This window comes from Dipodomys ordii, unplaced genomic scaffold, assembly GCF_000151885.1.
Source record: "Dipodomys ordii isolate 6190 unplaced genomic scaffold, Dord_2.0 Scaffold120, whole genome shotgun sequence".
In the NCBI taxonomy this organism is placed as follows: Eukaryota; Metazoa; Chordata; class Mammalia; order Rodentia; family Heteromyidae; genus Dipodomys; species Dipodomys ordii.
Window position 1 is genome coordinate 1109574 of NW_012267336.1, and position 27727 is coordinate 1137300.

At 38.6% G+C, this 27727-nt stretch overlaps 1 protein-coding gene and 1 pseudogene across 2 annotated transcripts in view; one reads left to right on the forward strand and one right to left on the reverse strand.

Moving 5' to 3' along the window:
• The window catches only part of Btbd9 (BTB (POZ) domain containing 9), a 334637-nt gene that overhangs the window by 56379 nt on the left and 250531 nt on the right, over positions 1-27727 (forward strand). The gene's annotated exons all lie outside the window — the stretch shown is intronic.
• LOC105995793 lies at positions 22301-22677 on the reverse strand (annotated as a pseudogene).

Genomic DNA, 27727 nt, shown 5'->3' on the forward strand with positions numbered 1-27727 from the left:
TTTTTCTTTTTGCTTATGTGGTGCTGAGGAATCGAACCCAGGGTCTCAGGCATGCAAGGCAAGCACTCTTCCACTGAGCCACCTTCCCAGCCCCCTCAACATCTTTTTTTAAGTTGAAAATTTATTATTTTCACCTAGATTCCTCTTGTTAGGGTAAAAACCAACAAAACCCAACAAAACAAAATAATAGCCCCCAAATACTGTGCTTAATACTCAGTATCTTTATGAAATGGTTGTTTGTGCCTAAATTATTCAGTTGCATTCAGTATTTGTTTCACTTTGTTTTGTTTAAAGTATAATAACATGTTAAGTGACTTTTGTGTGTGGAAGGGGGACTGGAGCATGAGAGAATAGAGTTGTCCTTTCCCTTTGCATTTTGTTTTATAAGTTTAGAATACAAACTAGTGTTTTAATAAACCCATTGCATGAGATGATGCTAATGACACTAATAACCTGTTATTATTATCCCAAACAGCCATTGTCAGATTTTCATTCTTAAGGGCAAGAACTATATTTGGTTCTGCTAACACTTGCTTCCCAAGTTGGATCCACAGTGAGGTTCAGATAGCACCTCCCTAATGGATCATCAAACACTACTTTCCCTGTGATTTCCATCTTCTCTACACTGCTTTGTTACTAAAAGGATTTATTCAGACAGTCACCCAACAGACATTTATTGAATACCTACTGTTTTTGCTCTTATCACCTGGTTTAGGTGCCAGGACACAGTTGCTGCTCTCAAGAATGTCATGATGTAATGGGAATGACAACCTTCTAAAAATTGTTAAAGTAAAATGTGGTAGTAATGAAGAACATAAGTGGACAGGACCAGGGTTACAACAGACTTGAACTGAGTCTTCAAAGACCAAGAAATTGTGTGGGGAAAAGATGAGAGAAAGGATATTCTGCATTCAGGACAGTTACTAAGGCAGACTTTACAATGGATTTTGCCAAATCTAAGCCCTCCTTCACTGTGTATATTCACAGCTCTGGCTCATCCTCAGTTTTTAAGAAAAAAATGTTTTTTTGTGTGTGTCACTAATCAGAACAATCTATCATCTACTCCTCCTTTCTACCTATGTCCCAAAGCTCATAACACATACATGAATGACAGTCTTCTCTTTCTGTGTTACTTTGTAAATGATGTCAGGCCTCTGAGACTTACCTGGTTTTATAGTTATGTTTTAAAATCTTCTGACAAGATTAAAAGGCTTCTATGAACTGTAGATTGAGTTAATTGTCACAAAGAATAGTTAAAATTCCTGAATAGTGAAGAAAAGTCTCTGTTTTGGAATAAAAAGTTGAGCTAGTGTGCCTTTTGCTTAGGAAAATAATACATTTTCTTAAGTTCTTCCCTGGGACATTCTTCAAGTATATGTTTGGAATCTGTTTAATGAAACTTAGGAAATCTGGAACCAGGAAGCGAGGTACTGAACTATTAGGCATGGACAGTGGGTTTTTTGGGTAGAAAGCAAGGACAAAAGCAGAATGTAAACCGGGGGTAAGCAAATGGCACAGAGACAAAAGTGGGCCTGGAGCTAGTGCCAGAAATTACGGCACTAGTGGAGAAGAATTTCTAGGATCCCCAACTCAATTCCTGTATTGGATGAGAAATACTATCAGTTGATAAAAGTTTCAATTACTTTCATTTTGGAAGACAAAAATGCAGAAGAACAGATAGAAAATAAGCTTAGACACAAATTTATTGTGAATCACAGTCATTTTCCTGTCCAGCTTACTTTAGAAATGGTATTCTAAAGATGTTGGATATGTGGTTCATAATTTTCACAATGGAGAATTAGGCCTGTGTACACTCAAATTTCACCTCATCCTGACTAGCAGCAACTACTCTGACCTTTTGTAGCATTCATTTAGTCATTCACTATATATCTTGTGTACTAATTATTTGTGGTTCCTGGGCCTTGTTTTATATTCCTTTGGTTGGTTGGTTACTGTTGCTCACTAGATATTGATTCTCTTCAGTCTTCCATCATCCCTGAATGCAGTTGCCTAGATAATAATTTTTTTTCTGGAAAAAAAATCCTCTTAAAACTGATATTTTTTTTTCCCTCCTAGCCTTGGAAAGGGGATACTAGGAAACAAGATTTTTAATATTTCTTTCCATGAAATATGTTTAAAAAGAACTGTACATACAAGTTCCATGGTTAATAAAATCATCAGAGCTTTCTTAGTCATCATTATACATGGTACAAGTTCTCTAGATCAGGGTGCTCTCTGTGGATACAAGGTTAGCTCAAGGGAAAGTGGACCAGAAGTAAAACAAGATTGCTTGTCGACTGCCAGAAATTCTGGGCAGAGGGCCAGGCTTGGTTCACCTTCTAAAAATTCATCTCCCAAGATAAAAATAGAGGGCTCGATCCTTGCATAGAATGGTGGTAGCATGAACACTTGGACTTTTCCACCCAAAGGGCTTTCTTGATGTACAGGAAAGTGGGGGAGCTGATTGTTGTGGACTGGTGTCTTTGACCCCATTAAGAGCTGTAATATTGTCTCCATAAGCATGGCTTCATTATGTTTCAAATTATAATTTCATAAGTTAATAATTGTTCTTCCAAATAATGTGGGTCATATATACACATGAATATGTTCTGCTTGATAGGAAGCTATAGGTTTGATTTCTAATACTCATAGAAATTCTGTGCACATTATAAAGCGATTAGGATGTAGCAGCTGTTTTAGTTCATTTCACCCTGCAAAAGAAATGTGATGCAAACCAAAATGATCAGTAATTATGTATTTTGAAAGCTAAACCTCCAGTTATAGAAAGAGCTAATTTACACATTAGATACTGATAAAACTACAGTATGCTGTGAGTTTCAAAGTTAGTGTTATCTCCTGCCTAAGACTATGAAAGCAAATCTGTGCCAAAAGACATTTTTCTTTCTTTGAAATCCTCTTTTGCATTACTCATTGTAATTTTGGAGTTGCAAATCAACAGTAATGAAAAACTGCTTGATATTTTTCTAAAGAAAAAATTAGAAGGACTGTTGGAGGAAGTAGGACTTAGAATGGTTTTATTTTATGTCTGTTGATCAGAGACTACCATCTGCCTTCCATTTAATGTTGTAGAAGCATGCATGTGCTTCCCAGTTCTGAACAGATGATGTGCATGGTTTGTTGAGATATATGTGGATTCTGTATGTGTGTGTGTGTATACCTACAGTGCTTAAAAGCACACTTGAAGTGCAAAACAGATAATGAGTCTCCATTTTGGGCTAATTTGCATATTCAGCTCTTGTTCTCAAAAGACTGCAGTGACACTGATTTTCTTTTCTCCTTTAGAATGTACACTAACCAACTGTCAACAAATATTTTAATTAAACACTTTTTTATTGGGAATCTGTGGGGCAATTCTTTGTGTAAGCCTATTGTTTTCCTTGATTTCAAGGGATATATTTTCAGTATAATTCATGAATATATCATACTGGTAAACTGTCATACACATAAAAATATTTTTTCTGAAACTTCCTCTTTATCATTGATTTCTCCAGAGTAAAAATATGGTTAAGATAATACTCCAAGATATTTACTTGGAATAAAGATGGTGAATGTGTAATCCTGCTTTAAGCAAACTAAAAAATTTAAGGTATGGATTCAAAAGCTTGACTTTTCCATGAAAATTTAAAAGGAGTTTTTTTTTTTAATTAGCAAGGCAAGTGTTTCATTGTAAGACTTTCCTACATTGTACCCTAATCAAACTTACCACCTCCATCATCCTCCCACTTAAAGATTTGAAATGTTAGATCAGAAACTCTGAAGCTACTAAGGGAAAACTCTGGAAGATATTGGCACAGGTAATTATTTTCTGAGTAGGACTTCAATTGTCCAGAGAATAAGAGCAAGAATTGACAAATGGGACTACGTCAAATTAAGAATTTATGCTCAGCAAAAGAAATAATTACCAGAACCAAGAGATGAGAATTTTAAAGATGTAGCACTTCCCCTAATATATTGTAAATGATTTGACTACAGAAATTTTGTTAATATTTTGACATATTTACCAGGATATATAGTGTATATATCTAAGTATATTATATTTATGCTAGTTTGAAGTCTTGCGTGCGTGTGTGTGTGTGTGTGTGTGTGTGTGTGTGTATTTTAGTGCTGGTACTAGGACTTGAACTCAAGGCCTTGTGCTCTTGTAGGTAGCTATACATGCCATGCCTTCAGTTCTACTTGTGACCATCTTTTTATGTTAATAGATGAAAATCTGATTCATCCTTTTTAACAATAGTAGAGTATTTGGAAGGTATTGTTTATCTAAACATTTCCGGGTTGAGGAGCTTCTGGATGTGTTCAGCTTCCCTATTATAGAACAATATTAGTCTTTCCTCACTTATCTGATTATCTGTAAGCAAGCAGAGTTAAAGGATTATAGTCATGAACTAACCTTGCCCCCTTTGGATTGAAGTGAGAGGGAGGGGAAGTAAGGAAGCCAGTTGGGAGATATTTGTTTTTTTTTTTTTTCTTTTCTTTTTCTTTTTTTTGGTCCAGTTGTGGGGCCTGAACTCTGGGCCTGGGCACTGTCCCTCAGCTCTTCAGCTCAAGGCTAGCGCTCTACCACTTGAGCCACAGCGCCACTTCCGGCTTTTTTTTCTTTTTTCTTATGTGGTGCTGAGGAATCGAACCCAGGGCCTCAGGCATGCAAGGCAAGTGCTCTACCACTGAGCCACCTTCCCAGCCCCGGGAGATATTTGTTATATGGTGGTTGCCTGTGTAAAGATGCAAGGCAAGTGCTCTACCACTGAGCCACCTTCCCAGCCCCGGGAGATATTTGTCATATGGTGGTTGCCTGTGTAAAGATGGTAGCAGTGGAGTTGGAATTGGGATATGTGACTTCAAGGGAGCATTGTTAAATGTAGGAGCCCAAGAAGGAGCTCTGGAAATGAAACTTCAACGCTAGTGTTTAAGGATGATATTTAAAGCTATAGAGTTGACTAGATCCAAAAGAAGAAGAATGTAGGAGAAAAGAAAGAGTCTGAAATGTTCCAAAATTTGCCCACATAGAAAAGAAATTGTTAAAAATAAATGATAAAGTGACTGCCAGCAAGAGAAGGGCAAGCAAGAAAGGGTGTTTTCAAGGGGTTCAGGCTAGTGATGCCAGGTGTTTCTGAGAGATCAGTAGAAAAGGAATGGAAATGTCATTGGCACTGGCAGCTCAGAGTGTACTGGACCTCTGGGCAGTAGCAGTTCTGATAACTAGAGCTGGGATTTCAGATTAGACTGAGCTAGAGAAGAAAATGTGTATCTTATGATAAATGCAAACATGTATACACCTGTTGATTTGGCAGTCTATTGTTGGTAAAACTAATTTTAACAGAATATATAGGTAAGGATGCTCGTTGTGTATTATTGTTTATAACCCTGAGAACTACCAAATGCCCATCAGTAAGGAAATTATTAAAATTATTGTATCCATCCAGGTATGGTGTATATGTCTGTACCTCTAGGTATTTGCACAGCTGAGGTGGAAGGATCATGCGTTTAAGTACATGCTGGGCAACATAGCAAGAGCTGGTCTCAGTAAAACCAAGTATCATATCCATATGAATTCAAAGAGAAATTTCCATGAAAGTTGTTAGGTAAAAAACATATTATGGCCTGGCATTGATGGCTCATGCCTATAATCCTACCTACTCAGGAGGCTGAGATCTGAGGATCACAGTTCCAAGCCAGCTCAGACAGAAAAGTCTGTGAGACTCTAATCTCTAATACACTACTCAGAAAAAGCTGGAAGTGGAGCTGTGGCTCCAAGTGGTAGAGCACTAGCACTAGCCTTGAACACAGAGAGGCTCAGGGACAGTGCTCAGGCAAACAAAACAACCCCCCCCACACTAGATCGCATTAATTGTCGTGCCTTTTATTGTTAGCTAACAATGTTATAGATGTATTTATGAATTTATATGGATTTATATGAGCATAGAGAATGGTATAAAGGGTATCAAGCTATAATAACTTAGGAAAATGTAATTTTAGGAGATTAAAATCTTAGGAAAATGAGGATGAATAGGAGAAAGAAAAGGAATAAGTATTAGAACTAGTTTGTCTGTTATTCTTGCTATACATGATCTTTAACATATTTAAAAATATGTATATATTTGCCATTATGGGGATCAACCCAGGGCCTTGCAATCAAGTGCTCTACCATTGAATGACATTCCCAACCCTCATAAATTTATATTGTTGGTTGTGGGGCGTGAACTCAGGGTCTGGGTGCTGGAGCTGTTTGGCTCAAGACTAAGTACTCTACCACTTTGAACCACAGGACCACTTCCAGTTTTCTGGTGGTTAATTGGAGATATGGGTCTCATGGACAGTAGGAGTTTCTAGAGAAGCAAGAATGCCAGACAGGGTTCAATGTCCATTTGAGGTTGGTAAGCATGGATCTATAGTGATTTCATCATCTGGTGTGCCTTTCTCATTCAGATGTTCAGTTTTTTGCTAGAGAAGCAGGTTATTTGGTTCATGTAGGACGGAAAGTTATCCAGTCCAATGCAGTAGAATGTGGGAAAGACAACACAATGGAAAGTATCTTTTGAGACTCAAAGGCAAAGTCTAGAGAAGACTGCTGCTTGGGATGATCTAGTCCTTTCACATCCAGGCCTGCTTTCTGCCTCTACTTTTGTTTTATACTATACTCCACTTTTGTGTTATACTACTGCCTCTCCATCACTACCATTTCCACATGCCTATACAAACAGCTTTGGTGAAGGTTTAATGATGAACATGGTTATTTTCTGGTTGTCCTGTATTGAAAACAGAGATCCTGTTGTTTAAGCATAAATTTTCAAGAAATATATGCATATGACCAGAATCTGCAAAGAAAACACGATAAGAAAAAAGGTTAAATTAAACAAGAAGCAAGTTTAATTGAAACTGAAAATAGTTGCAAGGCAGTATCATACCTAGATGGATGATGGGTTTGCACACTTTTCAATTGCTTGATCAGTTGAGGGATTATCTTGAGCATTGTCATTGAGCAGTACTCATCATTTCACTATTATACCACTGATTTTTATCAGTTTCTTATTTATGTTGTCATTTTAGAGAAGACATGGCCAATAGATTTGACATCTTTGGAATAGACTTTGGGAATGTTGTTTATTGCTGTCATGATGTGTTTTCACATTTACCCTACAGAATTTGGGTCTTAGGATGTCTCATATCTCACTTATGTTTGGGACATTAAAAAAACCCTACAAATTATTGTTTTATTTTTTAAAAGGCATCTATTGCATTTAGATGCCTATTGCACTATAAGGAAACTAGATTCAGAAATCATAATTAGATCACACAGCTAGAACATAAAATAGCTGGGGTTCAAACTCATGTATATTTTTCCCAGTGGAATTCAGATTTTTTTTGTGTTTTTTTTTTGGTCAGTCATGGGTCTTGAACTCTGGACTTGGGCACTGTCCCTCAGCTCTTCAGTTCAAGGCTAGTGCTCTACCACTTGAGCCAAAGTGCCATTTCCGGTTTTCTGGTGATTAATCGGAGATAAGAGTCTCACGGACTTTGCTGCTCAGGCTGGCTTTGAACTGTGATCCTCAGATCTCAGCCTCCTGAGTAGCTAGGATTACAGGCGTGAGCCACCAGTGCCCAGCTTGGAATTCAGATTTTTACATTAAAGATCAGAGAAAGCAATTTAAAAAAAATAGCAAAAATACAAGCGTGTGGGAAGATTTCATTGTGACATCCCATGCATGTTTAGAGAAGCATGTGTATTTCAGAGAAGCAAGTTTTAACATTCAACACTGTTTCTCCATCTCTGTGTTTCATCTTGTGCAGTACCTTTGTTTCTTGTGAGTCTTCAAAGATAAAATGGCTTTATTCTGAACTTTAGGATTCTGGCATAACAAATATTTCAGTAACATTATTTCAGCATGATCAAATCTCTCTCCTTCCCTCCAACCCCCTGTCTACTTTATGGGAGAAGCATGATATTCATATGCTACATATATTATTTAATTTCCTATAAGCATGTCATAGCCTCTAGATTTTGGCACTTGCCAGATACATATTGGATGCTTAAATTCCTAAGTCAAGATTTCAATCTTGCCACTGTGGTTTGTGAATGGTGCCAGATTAAAATAATTTCCATTATCAGAGAGTGGGATGCACACCAGTATGGTTTTTTTCAGGCTGTTTGTACAATGATGATCCTGCATGCAGACAGGATGTGCTTCCAGTCCCCAGAGAAACTTTCCTAGTGTTAGAAGACAGAGTATTTCTGTGATGTTTGTTGCCTTTCATATATGGGTGCCCTTCATCTGAATATTCATTAATGCTTTGCAGTCTCAGAGGTTGCATAGGGAGACAAGTCATCATAATATAAAAATGTTCACTAATGAACTGTCCAGGTGTAAAATTAGTTCCCACTCAAATATTCATCCCTGATGAATACTATCCCTGCCCATCCATTAGTTATAGTGTTTCACTGATTGTTGGAAAGATGTAAAAATCACTGTACTCAATTGCAAAGTCAAATGGCAGATTTTGTAAAAAATCCAAGCAATAAAGATTTCATGAACTCAAAAAAGGTGAGGTTACCGAACTGCCAGATTCTCATATAAAGCCATAAAGCAAGTGAAATTCTGGCTGCAATAATTGAAAAAGAAACACCTGCCAAAATGATGAGCAGACAGACATTTGAAGAAAAGTATCTGACAATTAAAATTAAGAGAACATTGGTGATGTCCAGGTATTTTTGAAAGCATTCCTCACTTTAATTGTATTAGGAAAGTTAGCCAGGAAATGTTAGATTTTCCTGAGTTGGGCACTGGTGACTCACACCTATAATCTTAGCTACTCAGGAGACTGAATTCTGAGAATGGCTGTTCAAATCTTGCCCATGTAGGAAAGGCTGTGAGACTCTCTTATCTCCAATTAACCATCTGCAAACTTGAATAAGAGCTGTGGCTCAAAGTGGTAGAGCATTAGCCTTGAACAAAAAAGCTCAAGGACAGTGCCCAGGCACTGAGTTCAAGCTCCGTAACTAAACAAAAAGCTGGTACTCTGAAAGATATTTGATGACCATTTATTATTCCTGCTGTTTTGGTTTACACATAGTTGTGTTTATTACTTAAATTTTGTTAAGTAGAAGATAAAATGTACTTTGATCTCAGTTTTTAACCTAATGAAACTCTTCTAACATTTACTAATGAATATTGTGTTTTATGTGAATTCAATGGAAATGTCCTGGAATAATGAGGACCCTTTGAAATGGATTATCGATTTGCACATGTGTCTGTGTCTTTTCACCCCAGTGTTGCTGGTAATCCACAGCAGAAGCAATGTTGTGTGGAGTTTAGAGGTAGTGGTGACTCATCCCGAGTAAAACTATTACCCAGTAAGGCTGAAAAATAGAACCTTGATGGACACTTGTTTCTTGCAGAGGATATACTAACCAGATTACACTTTTTTTTTTCTTTTGCTTGGTCGTGGGGCTTGAACTTTGGGTCTGGGTGCTGTCTCTCAGCTCTTCAGCTCAAGGTGAGCACTCTACTATTTGAGCATTTGAGCCACAGTACCACTTCTGGTTTTCTGGTGGTTTATTGGAGATAAGAGTCTCAGGGACTTTCCTGCCCCGGCTGGCTTTGAACCACGATCTTCAGATCTCAGCCTCCTGAGTAGTTAGGATTACAGGCATGAGCTACCGGTGCCCTGCTTCAGATTGCATTTTTATCTTTCAGAAAGGACTTAAGTCTTATTAAATGAAAAGGCATTATGTAAAGATTTCCAGTTTTAAGGTGGTTGAGAATATAGCAGTATTATTTTTGAAGTCTTTGTTTCTGTTCAGTAGCATTGCCTTTAGCAGTAAGGTTGCTCAGACTCTTAAGATGAGTATTTATTACTTCACCAGCCTTAATTTATCGGTAGACCCAGCAGATTCAAGAGCAAGAGTGGAGGCTCGTGTACCCTGCTTTGGCTTTCATTCAGCCACGGTTTAGGACACTACATTATTCCTGGGGATGACATCTCCCCCTTTGGGTTTCTGTTGCTTTAAGTCTTCAGAGTCCGGGAATATCCCAAGATGGTAACAATTTCGTATTCTGTTTTTTTTTTTTCTCTTGAACCATTTTATTTCTAATTAGTTCATCAAATGACAAATCTTAGGCCAAAATATAAAGATTTGTTAACTTAAAACATTAATTTGGAGGACATGATACTCAAGATGAATAAATTTTAGATCATTCAGATAAGCTGAGTTCAAGTTTCTTGATATACATGTTAAATATTTGAGAATTCTGAGAGAATTTATGAATGAACTTTCTAAATTACTGTCATTGATTTAAAAAAAAAACAACTGTCTATAGTAGGATATGCCCAACAATTAAATTCAGGCAACAATCTTCCTCCTCCTCCTCTTCCTCCTTTCTCCCTGGGTGCTGTCCCTGAGCTTCTTGCAACACTTTACCACTTGAGCAAGAGCTCTATTTCTGGCTTTTGGTGATTAATTGGAGGTTAATTGGTAGTTAGTTGGAGCCTTACAGTCTTTCCTGCCTGGGCTGGCTTCTAATTTCAATCCTCAGATCTCAGCTTCCTAAGTAGCTAGGATTTTGGGTGTGAGCCACCAGTGCTGGGCTCCTTCTTTTTGGTAGTGGTGCTGGAGTTTGAACCTAGGGCCTCATGATAGACAGATGCTCTGCCACTTGAACCACACCTTGAGCCTTTTTTGCTTTAGTTATTTTTTTAAAATTTTATTTTAATTACTGTGGTTTTAGAGATGATACACAGTGGGGTTACCTTTATATATGTCAGGTAATAAGTATGTTTCCTTCCTTTTGAACAGTAGCATCTGTTCCCTCATTCTCTCCCTCCCATCTCTGTCCATGAGTTGTGTGGTTCACTTTCATCAAGGTCCAGTACAGCCAGGGGGCTCTGCTGCTGCACTTTTTCAACCCATTTTCCACTGATTCTGTGCTCTCCCCCCATCTTCTCTCAGATGTGCACATGTATACACTGTATACGAGGTAAAGAACTCAGAGTCATCTGAAAACACAAAGAAATTAAGAAAAGGTTCCTTTATTTCCTTATCTTTGGAGTTTGTTTCAGCATGTATATTATTTTATATACCTATGAAGAGGTGCTTGGGTATCACAACTTGGTGCTTTTCTCCTAAGACTATCCTCTTTTGGTCTCACTGTATATAGGTGTCTAGAGTCCTGTATAATTTGTTATGTTTAAATCTAACTCCTGCATATCAGGGAGAACATGCATCATTTGTCTCTCTGATCTTGGTTTACCTTGCTCAACTTGGTTTGTTCTAGTTCTATCCATTTCTAATAGCGGTGTCAAATTCCATTGTATGTAGATACCACATTTTTTTCATCCATTCATCTATTGTGGGGTATCAGGGTTGTTTCCATATCTTAGTTGTTGTGAATAGTGCAATCTGAATATGGATGTTCAGGTGTCCTTGTCATATCCTGGCACTAAGGATAGATGGCGAGGAGTGGTATGGCTGGATTGTACGTAAGGTCTCTGTTTAGTTTTTTTTTTTTTTTTTTTTTGGTGGTCGTGGGGCTTGAACTCTGGGCCTGAGCACTGTCCCTCAGCTCCTCAGCTCAAGGTGAGCGCTCTATCACTTGAGCTACAGCACCGCTTCCGGTTTTTTGGTGGTTTATTGGAGGTAAGAGTTTCACGGACTTTCCTGCCCCGGCTGGCTTTGAACGTCGATCCTCTGATCTCAGCCTCCTGAGTAGCTAGGATTATAGGCGTGAGCCACCAGCACCTGACTCTGTTTAGTTTTTTGAGGAACCCTCAGAATGCTTTTCAGAGTGGTTGTATTAGTTTACATTCCCACTAACAGTACAGTATTCTGGGCTTTGAAATGTGTGTAAAGAATATATAACAGCTGAAACTATAGTACATGGTTGATTTTCTAGTAACTTCTAATAACATATGATCCATGTTCTAACAAAAATCAGATTAGTTTCTTTCTTTCTTTTTAAGACACTGAAAAGTCAGTGTATATAGCCGTTTTCCAGATAGGGCTCGTTCACTGTGATTCACATTTCCATTCATGCTTTCCTTCAATTTAGGCCAGAATATTTATCTGTGCAATTTAAGTAGCAACACGTTAGTTAAGTGCTTGATTTAAAGCAGGTGGCATTTCAGTCTTTTTTTTTTTATAGGAAAAGTTCATCCCTTTGAGAGTAGTTGAATCATTGTGTAATTGATATAAGTTCTTTTGTCTTGGGACAGAACATTTGCAGGATTTGTGGAGCATTGGCCAGCACCTGTATGAGGAATACATCATGACTCTCTTAATAGTTGACATGACTTTTCACTGAATAGTGGGTCTCATGATTGACTCCTTCTCCTCTAGTTTATGGCAGATCATGTAGCTTGTTTGTCATGCCAGCCATAAATCTTAATTTGTGTTTGTCTAAGAATTTTACTCAGATTTACCTTCTTAGAAATTGAAAAGGCTCAATACCATATGGTTTCTTTTATCCATATAATCAAGAATATGTTTTCATCAAAATGTACCATCTGTTTATTCTAAGAAAAAAGTTAAATACATTGGTATATTTGCTTTATTTTTCCCCTTTTAAACTTACATCTAATAGATATAAAGTATAAATCTTTTACACTGGATTATTTAGAAAATCTTAAAATATGTTTTGAAGCATAATCTCAAGGTATGTGACATATATAGTAGAATTTCAAAAAAATCTGTTAAAGTCATCTGTAGCTATGATGTTTTATGTTACATTGTAACTGCAGAAATATATTATCTGGCTGGAATGACATTTAGCTAATGCTATGAAAAGGAGGCATGCATTTTTAGAACATTTCTTGGATAGCTTTGACCTCACTTTCAGTGGTGGAGGCATGTGAATATTAAAAGGAATTATCTGGTGATAAGGGCTTAGAGGTAAGGGAGTACAGACAAACGTGTTTCTAGCGTTTCTTTTCCGTTATTCTACTGTCTGTATTTTCTTCATATACATTTGCTCTCAGTCTTCAGTGGTTGCCTGCATTTCATGATTTCTTCTTGGAATGGCAAATCCTGTCCTCATTAGGCAGAGCAGTCCTCCACTCCCAGTCCTGTCTCAGGCCCCATTGTAAATGGGGGCAATGCTTTTAGTTCCTTACCACGGAGGTGACCTGAAGACAAGAAGGTTTCATAAGACATTTTTTTTTAATTAAAAAAAGTCAGGCGCTGGTGGCTCATGCCTGTAATCCTAGTTACTCAGGAGGATGAGATTGGAGGATCGTGGTTCCAAGCCAGGGTGGACAGAAAAATCTGTGAAACTCTTATCTCCAATAAAGTACTCAGAAAAAGCGGAAAGCGGTGCTGTGTCTCAAGTGGAAGAACACTAGACTTGAGCACAAAGAGCCTTAGGGACAGCATCGAGGCCCTGAGTTCAAGCCCTAGGATTGGCTAAAAACAAACCAAAACAAAAACCCACAAACCCAAAAGACCCCCCCCCCCAAAACAAACCCTTCTCTGTTGCCACCAGAATTTCATCCCACACATTAGGCATCATTCAATCCTTCTTTGATTTCATTCATTCATTACACATGTATTTACCCAGTACTTGTTCTCTGCAGTGTGCCTTCCAGGGCTGGAGGTGTGACCCTCAAGGAATTTGGAGTCCATCAAAGATTGCAGCAAAACAAAGAATACTCAGTTAAACCCCTTTAGAAGGCAGACTTATAAAAAACAAAACATTCTTTTGTGTTATTGAAACAGTCGTGTATGTATGATTGATGTACAGAATGAAACACCAAAACTGTGACTTGAAAAGAGTCTCAATTTGTTGTAAAAATAAAAATTTTAAAGTTGCAATTGGTTTAATTTTCTCTATACTGTCTAATCACCAAATTTATTAAGTACTACTGTTCTTCTTTGTTTTGTGTATATAATTGTTTCAAGGTAGACTTACCTAGAGATAGTGATGGTATTTTGTCATTTCTTCCCAATTGAATTCTAATGCAAAAAGTGTCAGATACCTGAATGATTCTGTTGTAATTGGCAGAATTTTTAAATCCTTCCACCAAACTCTTGGTGTAATAGTTAGGTATTAAAATCATTATCATTAACTTTCTATAACCAAAAGACATATTTCCATGATAAGACTAATGAGCTTTTCCAGAAGAATCTTATGATGTGAGATGTGCATTGGGGCAAGTAGTAGAAAAGCTGAACTGAAAAAAATGAACTCAGTTAACAGTGTATTTTCTTGATGTGTTCCATGTGCCCAGTATTAATAGCTGTAGAAACCACTAGATATGCAACTTCTTCCCAATGGTTTAGTAATTGGTCTTAAATCATTTTAGTTATGTTATTTATCTGTTATCTAGTTATTTTAGATAACCACTGGGAAGTCTGATCACTTCATTTTCTCATAAGTAGAAGGATTATTTCTGTTGGCATTTGTGGCCAAGGACATCCTATTTAGAGTCTTTTTTTTCCTTACATTTTTTACTTTATTTATTTTTTGTTGGTCATGGGGCTTGAACTCTGGGCCTGGGCGCTGTCCCTGCGCTCTTCAGCTCAAGGCGAGCTCTCTACTGCTGGAGCCACAGTGCCACTTCCGGTTTTGTAGTGGTTTATTGGAGATAAGAGTCTCACAGACTTTCCTGCCCGGGCTGGCTTTGAACCTCGATCCTCAGATCTCAGCCTCCAGAGTAGCTAGGATTACAGGGGTGAGCCACCAGGGCCCAGCATACATTTTTTATTATTGTATCTTTAAGTAGTTGTGCAAAGAAGTTCCCATCTACAAAACAGTATATGAGTACAAAGTGTCTGACAACATTGTCACCCATCTCTCCTAACCCATCCCTTCTCTCACTTTTTTTTTTTTAAATTGAGATTAGGTGATTACATAGATTTCACAGTATTGTGGAATAGTGATACTTAGTTAAAGTCACAAACACATTTTCACTTTCACAAGGCAAATTATCATTATCTATTTAGAATCTTTTAATAAGATTTTTGCCCTGAGTCTTTTAGAGACCATGTGTCCCAACCTTCTCAACCTTCACTGGTAGTCGGGACTGTGGTATAAGATTGGCCTAGGTTATTTATTTCTTTGTCCCCTCAATACTCAAGATGTCAGACTTACTGATGCTAGGATTCAAGTAAAGCTAGCTTTGATGACAGCTTTGTTTCTTGATCTGTTTTTTAAATTGTTATTAGAAAGGTGTGATGTATGGAGGTGTTCAGGTTATACAAGTAATGAGTACATTTCTTTTTGGACAATGTCACCCTTTACCTTGCACTCTCTCAGTTTTTCCCTCTCATACCCACCCACAAATTAAAAGGCTCATTTTCAACATAGTGTCTAATGAGTACCACTGCTACATTTGTTTACCCTTTATCCCTTTGTTTCTCTTCCTCCCCTTATCCTCCCAAAGACACATAAACAGACAAAAAGATGAAAAGAAAATGAAAACAGTAACAAAGAAAAAACCCTCAATTTCCTGGATCCTTGACCTGTTTTATTAGTGACTAGGTTCCCTCAAAACCTAATCAATATTAAGTGAAAATTATAGCCCCTTTCCATTGTCTTGACACTAAATGTAATTGCAGAGTGACCTGACATGGTATGGTGATTCTGTGTACTTTTGCCCCCTTCATTTTCTTTTTGCCTTTTCTAATATATTAATAATATGTATATCACTCTATTTGCCCCTGAGTATGACTAGTGAGTATTAAATAATCAAGCGCCATAGATTCCTCTCACAATTTCTTTTTCTTTGGGATTGGGCCCACCTAGTCATCTCGTTCTCCCTCTTGGTGGTTCCTACTTCCTATATTCTCTGTCCAGACGACTTTTATACTTCGCACTACCATGTGGTCAGGACAGTAAATTCAACTAGCACACTGCATACAACTCAGCCATTCATCCCATTATGTCATTCTGTGCTCTTTCTTTGCACACAAGTCTAAATGTGCTGGTCACGCTTCAGGTTGCAATTGTTCTGACTTGGCCTGAAGATAAGACAATTGTAAGACACAAAACTGAATATAAGGAAGGGCAGAAGCACTTAATTACATTTTGGTCCTAAGCCAAATGCTCCCGTCCAGGTTTATTAGATTCCTGTTCTGTGGTATTTGGATACTGACCCAGTTCATGACATGATGATTCTTTGATTTAAATTCAACTTTTGATTTCTTATTTTTTATTTTAATTTAAGTACATGGAGGGGAGTGGTAAAAGGCATAGTAAGAATATCTGGGCCTTCAGCCTCCATCCACACTTTGAAAATCTTAATAATTTCTGCTTCTAGGTTGTTCTTCTAATCTGTCCTTTGTCTTGCCCCCCCCAACATCTCTTACTTTGACTTTGATTTCTGCCCTATCTTGTCCATATTTTACACTTGTCTTGCTAAAATGCAAAGCCATATTTTTCCCTAGTGTGAACTTTCCAATGGTTCCTCTTCATCTATGTCATGAAAACAAAGGTCCTTTGCACATAGACAATTCAGTTTACTGTTGAAGGGTACATTTTTGAGTCAGTCTGGTCTTTAGTTTATAGTGATTTTGGCCAAGTCACTTAACTTCTCTGTCCTAAATTTAATGGAGATAGTGACAGTGTGACTCCTTTATAGGAGAAAGATTGTAACAATCCAGGTTGCATTGGCTGAAAACACCATAAAGGAATTGAAATAATACCCAACATGTAATGAATACTTAGTTTAGCCCCTCCATCTGCTTTGCAAGTCTCAAGTTCTGTTGAAACCTTATACTTAACTCATGCAAGGTGTTTATAGATTACAAGTTTATACTGTGCTAGTTTCTTTGTTCTTTCTCTTTAGAATGTCCTTTGCCCAGGTTGATCCTCACCCCACCTGATGTCTAAGCCTTGCCTTCCCTATAGCATTCTTCAGACTTAGCTAGACCAGAAGCATTGAGCTCAGCACAGACTACACACAGGTGATTGTCTTCATGGTAGCTTGGAAGAGGATGGAAGCAGCAAAGGTAGAAAAAAGTACTTAAAAATTGTGATACATCTTGAGGATAGTAGCAGTATTCTTAAATTTAAGAGTAGTCAGCATAAGATACTGAGAGACTGAATGTAATCACTGGTATGAAGAAGTTGAGGACCGGAGGAGGATCCGGGACCCAGGGTGGGGCAGCGGCAGAGTGCTGTCTTGGTAAATTTACAGGAAGCTAAACAGGTGATCCACTGCATTGGCTGCCAAGAGGTCATAAAAGATAGGATTGGCAATGGGAGCTCCTGGTCCCCTTGAGAAGCACTGTGGAGGAGGCTCGAGGCAGAGAGGACAGCATATATGGAGAGGTGTTGGGAGAAGCAGTGTGTTATTCTGAGACTCAGCTACTGTCACTACTGATGTTAGCTGCCTGGGGAAGTTTTTTGCCAACACCCAGTAGGTACCATCATCAAGGCTTTTCCTTTCCTTACAACTGTCATTTTGCATCACTTCTCTCTTTTAGTGTGACATTGCTGAAATTAGAGCCTAATGAAATCTTGTATTCTTTCTGATTCTCAAATTACAAAAATGCTGTTTGGGTACAGAGATACTGCTCTCCCAATTAGGTTACCAGGACTATGGTGATAAGACTTTGGGTAAGACCCATCTGATCAAAGGAGGGCGGATAGTATTTGTTAGTGTCTGTCCTGTACCAGCAGTGTTGGGTATTTCACATCCATTATCCATTTCACTGTAATAGCTACATGAAATGACAGCTTTAGAAAGAGAACATTACAGGTAGATATCTGGGATTTGTGATGACCCTGTTAGCATCCTGCTTTATCTTTCCATCTTCGTAGCTCATTGGAATGCCCAGGGATGCTTTATGACTGACTGTCTCTGAATTACCAGGCAAATTTATGGAACTGAGCATTAAGAGGAGTAACATTTAGGTTACTTGTTAAGATGTGAACTTCTGTGAACTTCACAGTCTTAAACCGAGAGCCTAGATTTTGGAGGAAAATACCCAATACAATGTAAACCCTCTCCAAAATCCTAAATCTTTAGAATTTATAGGTTTCCCCCTCTTCCCCATGGGCTCTGTTGTCCCTGTGTGCAGTCATTGATTTTTCCTGGTGCCTTTTCTATAATATCTGCTGGCTGTATCCACTTCCTTATAAATTTATTGCACGTCTACTCTCTTTAGAGGAATGCTATGGCAAACTTTTATTCCTTCCATCAGGTTACAACAATTTAAAGGTAGATTGTGCTCTTGGCCCAAGCATGTTGACAATGACCCTTAACAGAATTTGAATTAATAGCGTGGTTTTTCAGGTAAACATCTTATTGCAATGTTTTCTTTTCATGTAGGGATCTCACTTCTGATTTGCATATCTCTAGGGAGAGATAAATGCTGAAATTGAGCAAAAAAGAAATTTTGCTTTGAAATTCTCTGTTCCTTTCTAAGGAATGCACTATTAAAAAAATTGAACTTTGTAGTCATATTTTCATTTTAAAAGGAGAGGGAAAATGACTTAAAATGTATTGGCAAAACCTGAAAAGAAAGCTCTTAAAAAAAAAAGAAGGAAAAGGACTATCTTGACAAGAGAATAGAAAGAAATGATTACTGATGATTTCAATTTCCAGCAAATTACAAAGCATACATATAGTCTGTAGAGAGAGGCACTCCTTTTGGCATTCTTCATGCTGCCTTCACAGGGAAGTGTGTAAATGAGTAGGAAATGAATTGTTTCAGTCTGGCAAACCTATACCATTTGGGTGGAGTGAAAATGGTTGAAAATTGAAATAATTCTGTCCATCTTTACTGAAAATATATAAATATTTTTGAGGTGTTTCTAGAGAGCAGTGTACTTGCAGATTTGCTGCAAAGAGACAATTCTGAATTGGGTAACTAAATGAGTATCACAAATAAAGCATGATAGTTTTATATCATTTACACTACAGAATTTGAAATTTTAAAATGTGACTTTTGTGGCCAGGAGTATTTTTGAAACAACTTAGAACTTAGCAGATTTTTCACAAAAAGGAGAGAAACTTCATTTGTATATCATGAAGCAGATATTTATTGGAAGCTTGGAGTTTTCCAGTAATATGAGTAAGACAGGGAAACTTACTTGCCTTTAAGGAGCTTGGACTCCAGAGCGCAAGATGGTAATAAGCATGCGGTCACCTGGGTAATTCTGTCGTCTCATTTGCCAAATGATGAGTTGTGTGCAGAAATTTTCCCTTTTCCCCCAAAAGGCAGTGATGTCCTAGTGAGATCTGAGGAAGTCAGAGGTATAACCAGTGAAGTGGAGGAGAGAGGTGCAGGCAGGAGCCACATGTACAAAGCCTTGACAGGAGGAACCTGGTGGGTTCCCGAGACTGAGCGGAGCCTAGAGCTGACAGCAGGCTAGAGGAAAGGTGCAAAGTAAGGTTCTAAATATTAGGTAGTGCTCTGGATTTTTAACTTCAAACTATAGGAGGGGGAAGCTATTAGAGGAATTTTAGCAGGTTGGTGTTTTTAAGGATAATGTGCAAAGAAATGGATGTACAAAGCTGTACAAATGTCCAAAGATATGTGGTAAGATGTTCAGTATCAGTCATTTAAAAATGTAAATAAAAGCCACAATTGGAACTACTTTATACCCATTAGGATGACAGTTGTCAAAAATTAAAAAAAAAAATTGGGGCTGGGAAGGTGGCTCAGTGGTAGAGTGCTTGCCTTGCATGCCTGAGGCCCTGAGTTCGATTCCTCAGCACCACATAAGCAAAAAGAAAAAAAGCCGGAAGTGGCACTGTGGCTCAGGTGGTAGAGCGCTAGCCTTGAGCTGAAGAGCTGAGGGATAGTGTCCAGGCCCAGAGTTCAGGCCCCACAACCGGACCCCCCCCAAAAAAAATTGAAAAAAATTCACGTGTTTGCAAGGATGTGGAAAAATTGTGCATTGTCAATATGAATGTAAAACCGTCTACTTTAAAAAGTTAAGCATAGATTCACTGTATATTTAGTAGTTCTATTTCAAAAGAAGTGAAAATGAGACCTACCCAGATACTTGTGGCACCAGTGTTTATGGAAACACTTTTCACAATAGTCAAGAGGCAGAAATGATCAATAACAAATGGATCGGTAAACAAAATGTGGTATCTACATACAGTGTAATATTATTCAGCATTGATAAGGAATAAAATTTTCATACATGCTGGGCGCCGGTGGCTCACGCCTGTAATCCTAGCTACTCAGGAGGCTGAGATCTGAGCATCGCGGTTCAAAGCCAACCTGGGCAGGAAAGTTCGAGATTCTTATCTCCAATAAAAACCACTAGAAAACCAGAAGTGGCGCTGTGGCAGTAGACCACTTGCCTTGAGCTGAAGAGTGCAGGGACAGTGTCCAAACTCAGAGTTCAAGCCCTACGACCGACAAAAAAAAAAAAAAAAGAAAGAAAAAAAGAAATTTTCATAGATGCCACAATATAGATGAGCTTTGAAAGCTTAATTACAGTGAGTAAAATAAGACAAGACACAAGAGGACAATTTTTTTTTTAAATTTCATTTAAATGAAGTGCCCAGAATAGGTAAATTCCTGGAAACTGAAAGTATAATACAGATGATCAGAGTCTAGGGGTGATAGTACATTGGGAGTTATTGTTTAATTGGCACAGACTTTCTGTTGAGGATAAATAAAAAGTTCTAGAACTGAGTATTGGTAATGGTGAATGTACTTAATGCTGCTGAATTGTACACTTAAAAAAGGCTAAAAGAAGGCCTGGTGGGGTAGATCATGACCTTAATTCTAGCTTTGTGGGAGATAGAGATCAGAGGATTGTGGTTCAAGGCCAATCTAACCCCCCCACCCCCCAAAAAGATTAAAACTCCCATAACAAAATAAACCCTGTCTGGTGGCATGACCCATGATTCGCGCTAGGTGGTAGGCATAGGAAAGAGGATCATGACTGAAGCCAGCCCAAGCATAAGACCCTAACAAAAGCAAAAAAGTCTGGTTGGTATGGCTTCAGTACTAGAATGCCTGCCTAGCAAGTTAAAAGCCTTGAATTCAAACTGCAGTTACCCCCTCCCACCCCGCAACCCGCACGCACGCACACAAGTTGAAACCTACTGGCTATCTCAGTTAGAAATACATGCTAGTACAAGGCAGGGAATTTAGGCTTAAGTAACTGGGATAAGGAATCTGAGGTTGGAATTGAGCTCAGCAGTGTGGTCAGGGCCAGCTCTTCTGTGTCACTTTCATATCTTCCTATGTTGACATGTGTCCTTATACTTGTCTTGGGAGACAAATGTTTCTCCATCTCCAGTCCTTTGTTGGTATTCCTGGCAGGATGGGAAAATATGGGTTCAAAAAGTCCAAGTTCAGGGCTGAGAAGGTGGCTCAGTGGTAAGAGTGCTTGTCTTGCTTGCATGCATGAGGCCCTGGGTTTGATTCCTCAGCACCACATAAGCAGAAAAAAAAAGCCGGAAGTGGTGCTATGGCTCAAGTGCTAGTGTGCTAGCCTTGAGCTGAAGAGCTGAGGGACAGTGCCCAGGCCCAGAGTTCAGGCCCCACGACCGGACCCAAAAAAAAAAAAAAGTCCAAGTTCAGGTCAGGCACTCAGCATCATCCTACATTCTTTTTTCTGTATTATTAATTTTTTTTAAATGATTATTATAAAGGTGATATACAGTGGGGTAGTTACCATTTTGCAAGGCAAATAATGAGTACATTTCTTTAAAAATTTTTTAAAAATTATTGTAAAGATGATGTTCAGAGGGGTTACCATTTCTTACGTGAGGTAATGAGTCCATTTCCTTTTAGACAGGCCCTTCCTTCACTCTACTAGTTTTTCCTCCTGTCCTCTTTTCCTCTAGTAGCACACCTAGTTGTCACAAACTCTGTTGGTCTTATTTCCAGAATCAATCAGGACTGGAGCCACATTCACCATCCCTAGGTCACCTCCCTGAACCTCCCAACATGGTCTGGTTTACTGCTTCATAATCTGTGCTCAGCTACAGCATACTTTTTAGTGAAAAAATAAGACATATTTCACATACCATAAAGTATAACTCTTTACAATGTGTATTTCAGTGATTTGTAGTTTGTTTGGAAGGTTATGAAACTACTGCCACTATCTTGACCTGGAGAGGCACTTTCGTAAGCATTTGACCCTTCTGATCAACCTCTTTCTTCTCATTCACGGAAAAGCCAAATTTCTTTCTTCTTTTCCTTCTGCTTTCCACTTCAGCCACTCCCTTGTTCCTTTTGCTTTTAGTGTTTTTAAAAAATATTTTTAATGCTTTATTGTAAATGAAAATTAAGAGACTATGAAAGTATTATGAAGCAGAAGGCACCCATTACAGGTTAAACTGACTCACTCTGTAGGGGACACAAGGACCACACTCTCAAATGTCATCTATAGTGAGATTACTGACAGCATGTCATCTACCATCTGAAATTTCACTTTAAAAACAAATTTAAGGGGACACTGGCTACTGTTGACCTTTTAGCCAGGGAATATAGAAATCATCTACAGGTGTCTCAAGTCTCCACAAACACATAGTTTTACAGAAATAAGCCTAAATTAAGCAAGAATGTCAGGTGATGTTGAAGCTTGCTCTTGAGAGGCAATCTGCATTTTAGGATGTTTGATCACACTCTTTCTCCTGCTGGATAGTTTCCTTTGAAGGAAGAGTGTTTTTTCCCTCAGTATTAGTTTTCTTCAGTTTTGATCTGTCAAACTTCTCCACTTTGGACATGTCTGGCCTATCACTCATTTTGACTGGAGGCCTGGTGGCTCCTGCGAGGACGTTGGCAGGGGTGAACGCTGGCTGGCTTGGAGCCGGTTGGGTCTAGTGTGTTTTTAAGATAGGCTCTTACACTGACGTTGCCCAGATTGTCCTCAAATTTCAATGTTCCTCTTCCCTTCCTCTCAAGTAGCTGGGATCAGAGGCACATGCCATCATGTCCAGCCCCCACCCCCCCATGTCTAGTAAAAAACAGTTTGAGCAGTACTAGGGCTTGAACCCTGGGCTTCACGCTTGCTAGGCAAGTGCTTTGCCATGTGAGCCACACCCCCAGTACTTTTCTTTTAAAATAGGGTTTCATACTTTCTGTCCAGGACTGGCCTTAGACTGTGATCCTTCTTCTTATTCTTCTGCATACTTGAGATTATAAACTTGAACCACCGTGCCTGGTTTGTTTGGTGAGATAGAGGGGGGAGGTGTCTTAATTTTTTGCCTGAGCTGGCCTTAAACTGTGATCCTCCTGACTCTGACTCCCTATGCCTCTCAGACTTTATTTCTTTTTTATTTATTTATTTATTATTTGTGAACATACTGTACAGAGGGGTTACAATTACATGGGCAGGATAATGCGTACATTTCTTACCAAGCATTGCAGCCTCCTCCTTTGGTTTACCCTTCACATCCCTTCCCAGCCTCCCCCATCCCCCCCAATCCCAACCCTTCTCCTCCCCCCCTTCCCCCCCCCAGACTTTATTTCTTGCAACTGCTTCCCTTGTCACTCTGTTTCAACCTCACTGGCCCCTATTGTTCCATGCCAGACAAGCTGCTATTTCAATTCATGTATATTTACTGTGCTGTCTCATTCCACTTTATCCAGGTCCCTTTTCAAGGCCCTTTCTAATCACTCTATTACAATTGTGGGCTTTCCTATACATGCATAGCACCTGCCACTCAGAACTTGCTTGGTTTTTTTGCTCAAGACTGGAGTTCTTCCACTTGAGCAATACTTCTCCTTCTGGCTTTTTGCTGGTTAATTTGAGATAAGAGTCTCAAGGGTTTGTCTGCCAGAGCTGGCTTTGAGCTTTGATCATCAGATCTCAACCTCCTGAGTAGTTAGCATTATAGGTGTGGGCCACAGCATCCTGCCTGATTCAGATTTTAAAGGGTAGCTTGAACTGAAACAAGGCTCATAAATACTTTTGCTCTCGATGACCAAGTGACATAATAGATTCATATAAGCATAGCACTATTGAAAGAGCATTGCTGATGGCATCCTTTCTTCTAGCTAACAGAATACTGGCAAACAAATCAGAGAACTCAGTCTGTGGAAAGTCTCACACAAGTCCTACCAAGTTGAGTACAAGTCTAATTTTATTTTTTATTTATTTATTTTTTGGGTCTGGTCATGGGCCTGAACTCTGGGCCTGGGTGCTATCCATCAGCTCTTCAGCTCAAGGCTAGTGCTCTTCCACTTGAGCCACAGCGCCACTTCCGGCTTTTTTTTCTTTTTGCTTATGTGGTGCTGAGGAATTGAACCCAGGGCCTCATGCATGCAAGGCAAGCGCTCTACCACTGAGCCACCTTCCCAGCCCCTAACAAGTCTAATTTTATGCCAAATGTTGCCAGCTCAGTTAATTCCAAGACCAGTCAGGAATCCAGAATGTTTTGCTAAACTCCTTAAGTAAGTAATAAGCTACTAATCCAATTAACTTTATGAAAATGTTATGGGCCAAGCAGGACGGTCTGTGGGTAAAATCAGGTCTGAGAGATGACCTGATGGCGTGGCAAGCTCTGGATTAGGTGATAGTAGTAGAAATGAAAAGATGTAGATGGGATTGAGATGTATTTTGAAGGTGGTGACCCCCAAATGAGGACAAAATGGGTGTGTAAGAGAGAGGAAAAGCAAGGGAGAACTTAACTTTGACATTGTGTTTTCTGGCATACCCAACTTAGTCAGTGGCCGTACCATTTACTAAGATAGGAAAAATTTGGAAGAAGGGCATATTCAAAATGTCATAATACCACACATTTAGTATAGGCATATGAGCAAGTTTGAGATTGGTATGAGTCATCCAAACAGGTTTCCAGAGAGCTGATACTAGGACTTGATTGGAGATGCAAATTGGGGATTACTGAGATACAGTTTGGTTGAAGCTGTTGAGGGAGATGAGATGTGTTGCTGAGAGAGTAGAGAAGAGGGCCTATGTCCAGCCTTGAGTCACAGCTGTACTCTTGGGACAACCACCTCTTTGTGCACTCTTTCTGTATATATGTGAGTTAAATATGCAGTTTAATTTTTGTAAGTTTTCTATATAAGAAAATACTGTTTTAACCTTTTTCTAAATATGACAAAAGTCATAGATACCTCAGGGATTCTACTTATATACAACTAGAAGAATTAACTGGATTTATATTAAACTTGCTAGAAACAAGGGAAGAAAAACAGGATTTTGACTAGCTCTTAATAGAGATTTCAAGACATGGTCAATCCCAGAATTTTGTAGTTGCTTTTCATTTTTGTGCTCTAGCTTAAAATTTCTCAGGATATCAGAAACATTGACATTAATATTTTTTGGTTTTGGGGGGGTACTGGAGCTTGAATACAGAGCATTATACATGTTGGACAAGTACTCTACCACTTAAGCTACTCCACCAGCCCCTTTCTTGCAGGTTTTTGTTGTTGTTGCTTTTTGTTTGTTTTGTTTTTGAGGTAGAGTCTTACTTTATAGCACAGCCTGCTTGGATTGCAATCTACTTATTTGTGTGTTTCCTGGGTCACTGGAATAGACAGGCATATGCCACCACATCCAGGCACTGTGCTTCCCTTGTGGGTTAGGATGATGGGTGCACACCACCACCCAGACATGGGTCAAGATGTAGTCTTGCAAACTTTTTTGTGAGGTGCCGAGGCTGACTTTGAACCATGATTCCTCTTCCCCCTCTCCACCTTCCAAGTAGCAAGGAATATAGGCTTGTACCATGAAGCCATCATGCTGGCTTACATTGTCATTAACTTTCTACTTACCATTTCACCTTTGTCTAACATTAAGATAGTTATTGTGTTTTCTTGACTTAGTCCTTCTGATCAAGCTGTGAATGTATATGAAAAAGAAGAGCTCTGTCAGTGCAGTGCATAGCCATATTCGTATATACGGCATCATAGAGTGCAGCAGGAGACGCACCATACGTAGTCCTGCGAGGCTTTGGAGTTAAGTTCAGAGTATTTTTTTTTTTTTTTTAATTTGTACTTTAAGCCTTTAGGTATCTTAGCAGTTACTTCCAGGGAAGCATTGCTGAAGCTCTCCTGCTAGTTGGCTCAACTCTTTAGTGTCCATAGATAGCAGTGTTTTCTTGAGATAGACTTTTTATTGTATAAATCTTTATAGAGCTGGCCCTTTGGGTTGACCTACAGGAATAAGACATACTGCTTTTGTTTAGTGCTTTAAAAAGAACAAAAAATAAATCTGAACAGAGCCAGGCTATTCTTTTTGTTAGAATTTTGTTTCTGCTTTTATACTACATGAGTGCCCAAAGGCATCTTAAGATGGACATGATTTTATAAATCTTAAGTAAAAAATAAATGCCTTATAGGTTAGGGATTTGCAAGTGTGTAACAAACTGTAAACTAGTGAATCTTTTGTAACACAACAAAGTTTATTGTAACATAAACTGGTTACCAAAAGTATGGCTCATGAATTACTAGCCTCTTTAGTAGAATGCACCTCATGGTGGAGCATTTCATATTAATTTATTACACTTCCAATATGTGTATTATTGCTTACCACTTTAAATGATATACACTTTCATGGGGACTGAAAAAAAATCCCAAAAGACAACTTTACCCAAGTCAAATTTGACATAGGTTCACTTTTCTGTGTGCCTCATCTTTTAGTGCCTGGGCCCTTATGTATAATGTGATATTTTAGCTGTTTCAGACCCATTTAAAAATTTGGAATACATATTGAAATGTTTATGATTCACCTGTCCTATTCATGAAAGCCGTGACTTTTAAGAGGAAAGCACCAAAAGATAAAGATAAAAAAGTTAAAAGGGGGAAAGCACCAGTAACATCAGTATATCCCTGTCCTTCATCTTGTGAGAAATCTTTAAGAAAGGCAATCTTGCTGGGCACTGGTAGCTCACACCTGTAATCCTAGCTACTCAGGAGGCTGAGATCTGAAGATCACGATTCTTTTTTTTTTTTTTTTGTCGGTCGTGGGGCTTGAACTCTGGGCCTGGGCGCTGTCCCTCAGCTCTTCAGCTCAAGGCAAGCGCTCTACCACTTGAGCTACAGCGCCACTTCCGGTTTCTGGTGGTTTATTGGAGATAGGAGTCTCACGGTCTCTCTTCCCCGGGCTGGCTTTGAACCGTGATCCTCAGATCTCAACCTCCTGAGTAGCTAGGATTACAGGCGTGAGCCACCAGCGCCCGGCTAAGATCACGATTCTTATCTCCAGTTGAGCACTGTGGCTCAAGTGGTAGAGCACTAACCTTGAGCTGGAGAGATCAGGGGCAGTGCCAAGACGGCAGAGTTCAAGCCCCACGACTGACCAGAAAAAAAAAAAAAGCCAGCCACCTAGGAGTATTTAGAAATGGATATTTCCATTAGCTTGTGAACTTTGAGAAAAAGTTGTATATTTATGACTGTATTTCATAGAGAGCTTACTAAAGACATTTTCAGTATTTATAGTCAATTATCTCTTGTAATTGTTCTGTGTGCCATTTTATTTATGGTTAATTTTTATTCCCAATTTGAATTGGTTTAAGTATCAATTTTGCTTCCATCATTTTGGCTTGTACCCAGTGAATACTAGTCATTTTTCACATTATCCTGAGAAAAAGGTAAATATGCTTTTAAGTACATGTACTGAAATAAGGCTGATGTTGATATTTTCAGGGGGTGAATGAAGTTATAAACATTTAATTAATGTTAACTTGTTCACAATTAGTTAAATATAAAACAGATTATTAACATTGGTCAACAATGGGTTGTAGACTTTGTAAATTTATATTAAAAACTGATCTAGATAATAATTTTGAGTATCACAAAATTTGTAAGAAATGTTAAAAGGATGTTCTG